This window comes from Lactuca virosa, chromosome 3 (genome assembly GCF_052849685.1).
Source record: "Lactuca virosa cultivar CGN04683 chromosome 3, Lactuca_virosa_CGN04683_v6, whole genome shotgun sequence".
In the NCBI taxonomy this organism is placed as follows: Eukaryota; Viridiplantae; Streptophyta; class Magnoliopsida; order Asterales; family Asteraceae; genus Lactuca; species Lactuca virosa.
The window spans coordinates 268,474,626-268,483,164 of NC_136428.1; positions in this window are offsets into that span (position 1 = coordinate 268,474,626).

An 8,539-nucleotide genomic window follows, 5' to 3' on the forward strand; every position below is an offset into this window, starting at 1 on the left:
GCTCGACGGGCCATTGAAGCTGCCAATGAAAATCTTCATGATAATGTCAAAGAGCGTCCGACTCAGCTGGAAGCCGAACTGGCTGTTGAAAATCGAATTATGGATGAGCTTGACAAACGTACTTCTCAGGTCAAAATTCAAAATCTTAAGCTTCGTTCTGCCACAACTGAGCTTAATGATTTAGAGTCTGAAAGAGAAGTAATTAGAAGCTCCGTGGGTGACGTTCATTCCATTTTGTTACATCTTCTTGACGCCCATGACTCTATTCTGACTATATCCATCAGACGCCATTTAGCTGAAAAACTCCGACCTGCGTTGGATATCCTTAGTCGGATAGAGGGTGTTTCGGTGACTTCTGTCCAGCCGAAACAAGGGGGAGAAAAGGAAAAGGAAAAGGTTACTCAAACTGGCAGGGATAATACTCAACCTCCTCCCGAACCCAAATCAACAGCTGCACCGAAGGTTAATGTAGCTTCGGTCAGCAAAAGGGATAAGAAGAAGAAGAAGATTGGAGAAGATGATGTGGATGATGATGATGATGATTTTGAAGATATCTTGGGTGAAAATCCCTCTAAGCCTTTTCAGAAAACTAAGCCTACTGATAAGGAGCTTGAGAAAAAGATTGAGAAGGAAACGGTTGAGTTCGAGAAGAAGCAAAAAGAAAAGGAACTCTTGGAGAAAAAGAAGTCCATATTTCCAGAATGGAGAATTGAATCGCTCCAGAGAGAAGCTATAGATGAACCGAGTACTCATTGGCTCGAACCTGTTATGTCGTTCGGTCTTGAGAACTCGAAGGACGCTCAATTCGATATGCCAATCACTCGAAAGGCATTTATCTTTCATTGCTTCAACTCAAGTGTTGTCATTCCCTCTCCGGACGCGAAGGTAGATCGGGATCTGTTGGAATTTTATCTGGAGTTCGTTCAGCCTCAGCACTTGACCTGGAACTCACAGAAGATTACTACGGTTAAGGTGCTGAAGCCTTATTTAGCAGGAAAATTTGTCAACGTTAAGTTTAAAGTGACCCGAGGCTCTGATAGCTCGGTTCATAATTTCTCCCTGGCTGATCTACCGAATCTTAACCCTCACGACTGGATACTCCTCAACAATATTCTGCTGTCAAATCCTCAGGAGTATCAGCCGATAATTGACCACATCAAGCGAATGCTTGTTTGCTACATTCATGAAGTAGCGAAGATGGATCAAGAAATCGCATCTACCATTCACAACTGACCAACGATCAAACCTATTGGAAGAACTGGCAATGTGAACGCAATGGTCAAGGGTAAAATCGACCCAAAATTTCACACGGTGATGTTCGTTAGAGGTGAAAGTCAAAAATGTCTCTTTGCTCTCATTGATAAGCACCTGTTCTCAACAGCTTGCTTGGAGCATATTTTGGAGATCATTCACCATTGTGATCAGAATTCTGCAGCCGACAAGAAGTTGTTTACTGATATGCTACGATGGTACATTCAATTTCGGCAGACGCTTCTTGCTATCATTCCTCGGCTGTTCAAGGTTGTGAAGAAAGTGAAGGCTACACAACAGAAATAATCTCTCGCCTCATTTGACGCAAAGGGGGAGATTGTTGGGTTGAATAAGTGTTGCGTCATGGGCTCGGTCCCTAGCCCAGTTTTATCATCCGGTTGGGCCTGTCCAACTGAGATTGTTTTTGTTTAGGGTTTAGTATTTAAGGTGCATGCATGCAGCCTTAGTCATAGGCGCTTTGATAATTATTGTTTTGATTTGTACTACAAAACCCTAGCTCGCCTCTACAGTGGAAGTTCTTTGTCGAGCTCTGCTTAGGCATGACTACGTTTGAATCATTCAGCATTATTTGATTCCATATTGTGTTTTCTGTGTTCATTTGATTTTATTGTTTAATCTGTTGAAGATCTAATCGATCTAAGAGTTTTTCAACTCTACAAAAATGAAAGACAAAACTAGCCAAAACAACCTAAAGGAGAGTTGTAGTACCCATTGACATCATCACATAGATATAGAGAGGGCTTAGATCAGACGACACGCACCAGACACCGGATTCGAGGAGATTGCGAGTGACATGGCCAATTTGGTAAGTGACATGTGGCCATCTCTGGATGGAGCCACGATTGTCATGCGCGACGCGCACAGATATTTGTACCGTGTACACACCAAATCCATGACTATAAATAGAAGGAAATCTCATTCCAGTTCTACACACCTCTCATTCATTCTCACTCTCTTCTAGAAGTAGATGCCATTAGGAGTAGTCCCCGGAGTCCTGAGCCCGATTCAACCCTACATCAAAGGTTTCGCATGACTAGTGTGAGTTCCCGGCCCCTATTTTACTATTTTAAATGTTTTACAGGGGGGAGGGGGTATACATTGTTATCAAATGGTTTTATAAACATATATTTATCTCTATAAATATCAAATCATTTTATAAAGTATAAACCCTTACGATACTATAGTTGTAGATACTACACCTAGTTGTAAGCTATGAAATTACGCCTAAGAGATATGATGCACGATAGTCTAGGAAGAGATAATACATAGATGTTATGATGACCAAATCCATAAGATAACTTAGTACCTAGACGTTATGCTGGTCAAATATAGGGATATGCACCATACCTAGCTGTTACTCTGTCCAAATATGATGTTTTCAAATAACCATAATTAGGGTATATATATGAATACTTATATATACAAAATAATTATGAGATCAAAAGTAATAATTATCAAATATAAGATAAAAGATTTATATTGTGATAGTTATAGGAAATCCCTAGGATGGATTGAAAGATAAAAGATAAAAAATAAAAAATAAAAGATGAATACCTAAGGTCAATGCGTTAATGAGCTGTTATATTCATCCAAAGGCCTTGATTAAATCCGACATTCCCTGATACCTATAGTTGTTAATCTTGCGATAGCTAGAAATATATGTATAGATCTATATGGGGTCTTACAACCTCTCGTGCAATTTCTAACTACAATCCCCACAGGATAACTTTCTTATTATTCAATATTCGACGTCCGATGAAGCGTCATGGCGGGGAAAATTATTTGTCAAACAGTGTCGATTGTGGGGGCTCATGGTAATACATTAGATCACCTTGGAGTTCAGACTTCCATTAAGGACGCCTTAGAATGGTGAATAAAATACGCTAGGATCGTTAGATATCCTACAAATATAGTAAATTAGGATTAATAAATACAGCCTAAAAGATAATATGATAGGATCGTCATATATCCTAAAAGATAGTAAGCTAAGGTTGATAAAATACTTTTGGAAAGGTTTTTCTAAAAGAAAAAGGATTCTTAAATTAATACAGCCCAATAAAAACCAAAAACTATAAAAACCTCTACACTCACCAACATTATGTTGACGTTTTCCAAAAATACATGTATTCTGAGGAAGATGAGTGTGGAGGATAGTCATGTCGAGGAGTAGGAAGTCTTCAAGGAAGCTGCTGGAGTTTAGTTTTGTATATTTATCGTTTCTAGTGATGATTAGGTTGTGTGTTTGTCTTTTAAAACAATGTAATCCAAGAACAATTTATATTAAATAAAAGAAATGTTTGTGATATTCTTTTGTGTTATTGTTGTAGCCCATTTTGACAATCGTTATGTGCAGAATAATAAGAACATATGAAGATTTAACGATAAAATATGAAGAAAACTATAAGATGAGTAATTCCATAATCTACTATAAAAGAGAGATAAAAATAATACATGAAGAACATATGTTGGGAGAGATAAATCTGCCTTGGTGGGAGAAATCCCACCACACACACACACACACTCTCTCTCTCTCTCTCTCTGAATTTATAGAACTCTTACTTTTACATGACCATCTCTCTCAATTTATAGGGATTTGATCTGCAACTATTGAAGGAGGTCCCCCTGAATTGAGGACGGGAGTTCCCCTGAACCAATGACGGTTCCCCCTGGACTGATGATTGTTTAATAACCCTTGAATCCGTTCTTGTATCGATGTTCTCAACTTCATCATCCACAGAGTCTTCAGAAATATTAGATTGGTTGCTTACTCTGTGGATAGGTGCCGAAGCATCATCTTCTAGTACTGGAACCTCGATGGTTGTCACTTCCAGCGGAGTTTAACTTTCCCCCTCAACCGACGAGGTGGAAGTATTGAGTGATAGATCGTCCGACATTGTTGGTCTAGATACTTCAGCATTTTGTTGTTAGGCAACCGGAGTGTAACAACCAGCAAAATTAGGGTTATATTTTCTATCCTCGTACAAGATAATCTCCTTGTGTAATCTTGCAACACTTCATTTAATGAAATTCAAACTTCAATGCTATTAAGTTCGTACTTTCATACATTGTCATTCAAGTCAAAACAACCACGTATAAGCCCAAAACTCGATCCGATAAGCCAAATCCAATCATGTTTGGGCCTTAGCCCAAGAATTTTCGATCCAAATCCTTTATGGGACCAAGATATTCTTATTGGGCCTTATTGGGCCAATAACTTCTCCTTTTGGCCTTATTGGGTCGATAACCTCTCATTTGGGCCCTAATGGGCCGAAAACTTTTATTAAACATTATTTTGAACCAAAAACTCCTAGTAAGCCTTTCATTGGGCCGACAATCCTTATTGGGCTAATGCTATATCAAGCCCAAGACCCATGTTCTTTTCTTCCCTCCCATTCTCGGTTTTAATAAAAAAAAGAGAAATTAAGTTTAATTAAATGGTGACACGTCAATTTTACACACCATACTTCCATGTTATATCCAACATGTATCAAGAGAGGGATTATTGTCCATCAAATATCTAGGAATTTGTTTCTCTCTCTCCCTCTCCTCTTAAATCGGCCAAGCCTTATCCCTCCTCCACATCCATCTTTGCAAACTTGACACGCTCATCTCATTATTCTTCCAAAACTCCCATATCCTCTCAAACATTTTTTAGAGTTTTTCATCATCAAGGAGGGATTTCTAAGATCCTAGGTAATTCCATAGTAAACTCCATTGTTTTGTTTCAAGTTTTTACAAAGATCCTTCCTCTTACAACTCCATTTTTGTGAATATTGAGCTTAGATCACCACCATTTTCAAGAATCTCACCAAGAACTCAAGCTATGTTCAAAGTTTCATCATCTTCTTCATCTACATCATGAGGACCCCAAGGTGAGCTTCATACCCCCATATCTTTCGTATTTTTCATGTTTTCGGGGGTAGGATACAAGTCAACTCTCGTTTAACCGTTGGATATTTGCATGTACCATTGTGTTATGTGTTTAACTTTTAGATCTTTACTTGAACATGAAGTTTATCACTTAGATCTTCATAAAACCATGAGAAAAGTATGTGTTGTCATATATATTACATATAAACTTGTAGATCTGGGATTATACACTCAAAAAAGCAAAAATAAGTGTTGTGTTCAAACATGTATAACCTAAACTCAAAAATCAGCTTTTAACAGAAACAATTTGGTCTAATTACGGACTGTTTTGGCCACCTTGCTGGTACTATTTCTCAAAACTAATTTATATGAAAAACGTACAGGTTTATACCTTTAAAATGACTACTCTCACGCATTCATACGATTTTTCTACAATTTTTGGCGATTTTTACAAAACTGCCTATCATTTCAGGAATGATTTCGGACCAGTATGTGAAGATGAACATTTTCACACTGGTTTGAGGCCATTAAAAATCGTAATAAAAATTATGAGTAAATTAGACTCATTTTACAAACCCTCGGAGTTTACGGTTCCGAATTTTAACTTATGATGATTTTTCTATAATTTTTCTAACAACAGGGACAGAAAGGTCAAAAACAAGAAATTATTTATATCATGCTAAAAGCTCTTATACATGCTTTAAATGCAAGTTTGTATAACTTATATATACTTTTAAAAATATAGACATGTTAACTTATATGTACTTAATATATATATATATATATATATATATATATATATATATATATATATATATATATATATATATATATATATATATATATATATATATATATATTTACGTCCTGATTGGGTCTGGAAATAGTATACATGTTTAGTGGGATTAGTGTCCTTTTACATGCTTAGTGGGCCTTAGTGTGATTTTGCATGTTTAGTGGGCCTTAGTGTCCTTTTACACGTTTAGTGCGCCTTAGCGTCCTTTTACGTGTTTAGTGGGCCTTAGTTGTCCTTTTGCATGTATATTGGGCCCGAGATATATATAATCTCATTCCTTTTGAGCTTGGAAATAGTTTACATGCTTAGTGGGCCTTAGTTGTCCACTTACATGCCTAGTGGGCTTGGAATGTACTTTATATGCTTTTTTTCGCGTAAATTCGATTAAGGATCTAGTGAGACGTGTCGGTTGACACCTATTGAGTGTACGATCGTAGCCTGTAGTTATAAGCAGCGTCTCTTGGAGGGAGAGCGTGAGTTTGTGTATAGATCTATACGGGGGTGATGCCCCACACCTGAGCTGTTCGCTATAGTTAGACTAGGCCAGTCTAAGGTGAGAAATCGTACCTTATTCCGTCGGCGTCCCAACGACGTCATGACAGACGAAATTGTCACTATCAAGTACGGTAACCTATACGCGCTGCTACTCAACCGCGGGGATTGAGATTCCAGCATTTCTCTTACGCAGACAACATCGGGTTGTCTGGGATCATCCTCTTTTTATTTTCACAAACATTAACACGTATGTATTAATATATGATGGGAGACAAACAATTCAAACCATTTCTTTTTACAAAATATCGGATTTTCTAGGAACGTTCGCTTTACTTTTACACACAAAAGATAACAAAGGACATGCATGCATATACTCACAGTTTTGGAACGAAACTTACAAATCATTTTCATAAGAAATATCGGATTTTCTAAAAGAACTAATAGAACTATTCTAAACAAGTGCAAAACCACTTCTATACAAAAATGCTTATGAACTCACCAAGTTTTTAGTTGACGCTTTTCAAAACGACTTGTATTATGAGGGATCTAGTAGCAGGTAATAAGCTCGACTAGGAGATCAAGTGGTGCGACTTCAAGAAATTTTACTTTTCTTACTTTTGTGTAACTGATGAACAAGTTTAATATGTAAACTATTTAAGTGTGTATTTCCATTGTATGATGTTTGGTTGCTATGTTTCATTCATATTCAATTGTTATGATACTGTACATGAAGTCATCCGCCCCCGGACGTTTCCACCGTCCCGGTTTGGGGGTGTGACAGATTGGTATCATAGCATTGTTTATAGTGAACTAGTATATCTAACCATCCAAGATATATCTAACCAACTCATTGTGCAGAGATTAGTTAGGCCGCGTGGTTTATGAGGTCTACTCAACGAGTTGAAGGAACCCAACTCGACGAATAGGAGCTGCAAAATGAAAGCCTGATTTCCAGGGTTTTATACCCTATTTAAAGGGTCATTAGCCTCCCTCTGCCTCCCTTACCATCCCCCTTGAGCTCAGAAAACCCTAATCGTGCCTACTCTCCATTTTTGTGTGTTAAGAAGCTTGGAAGGTGGATTTTGTGAAGAGAGCATGGAGTAAGGAGAAGCTTGTGGATCTGAGTTCTACTTCATCTCAGCATCATCTTGAAGGTAAGAAGTCGTTACCGTGACTTCTCTCTAGCTATATCTCTTCATGCAAAGGTTTAGGGTTATTTCTAGTTTGTTATGGAGTTATCTCTGGTTTTGGGCATGATCTGAAGTTGTAACTTCAGATCTGGACTCCTCTAGCCCCTTATAGTCATAACGATCTAGTCTTTAGCAAGTTATGGCGTTCTCTTTATCTAAAACTTCTTCCTTTGCTTGGTTTTAGCCTTTAAGACCTTGCATGCACGTAAAGTTTGCAACTTTACGTTGTAACTATGCCCTAGGAGGCTACATCTACAATTTGGAGCTTTGGGGTAGCTTAAAAACGTCTGAATGAGAAATGGACTGAAGGGACTCAATGAGTTGCATGGTCAAGTCGACGAGTGAGATGAAGATTGGATGTTTTTGGTTTCTACATGGAATCGGCGAGTCAGTGAGATGACTCGACGAGTTAGTCAGGGTTTTTTCTCAACATTTTGACACTGCATGGACTCGACGAGTTGTCTGGAGACTCGACGAGTCAACTAGGGTTTTCACGGTTTCTCGAGAGTAGGCTACACTCGACGAGTTGAGTCAACATGGACTGTTGACCTTGACCAATTTACTTTGACTTGGACCAAGGGTTGACCAGTTTGACTTCTGGGGGTATTTTAGTAAATTGGAAATTTATGGAAGTGGATCACTGGTGGATGTAGGTGATTGAGTTTGGAGCTGTATTTGGAGAGTTGATATTATCATCCCGAGCCACTTGTGAGGTGATTTCTTCTCACTATATCAACAGGGTCTAAGGCACCAAGGTTGACCCTTTATGAGTGTAGCCTGGTTATAGGATGGTCGCTATGTTAGTGATCTGTTAGATCGGTATCCTGGTTATAGGATGGTTGCCATGTTCGATATCGGTTAGATCGATATCGTGGTTATAGGATGATACTATGTTAGTGATCTGTCAGATCTGTAT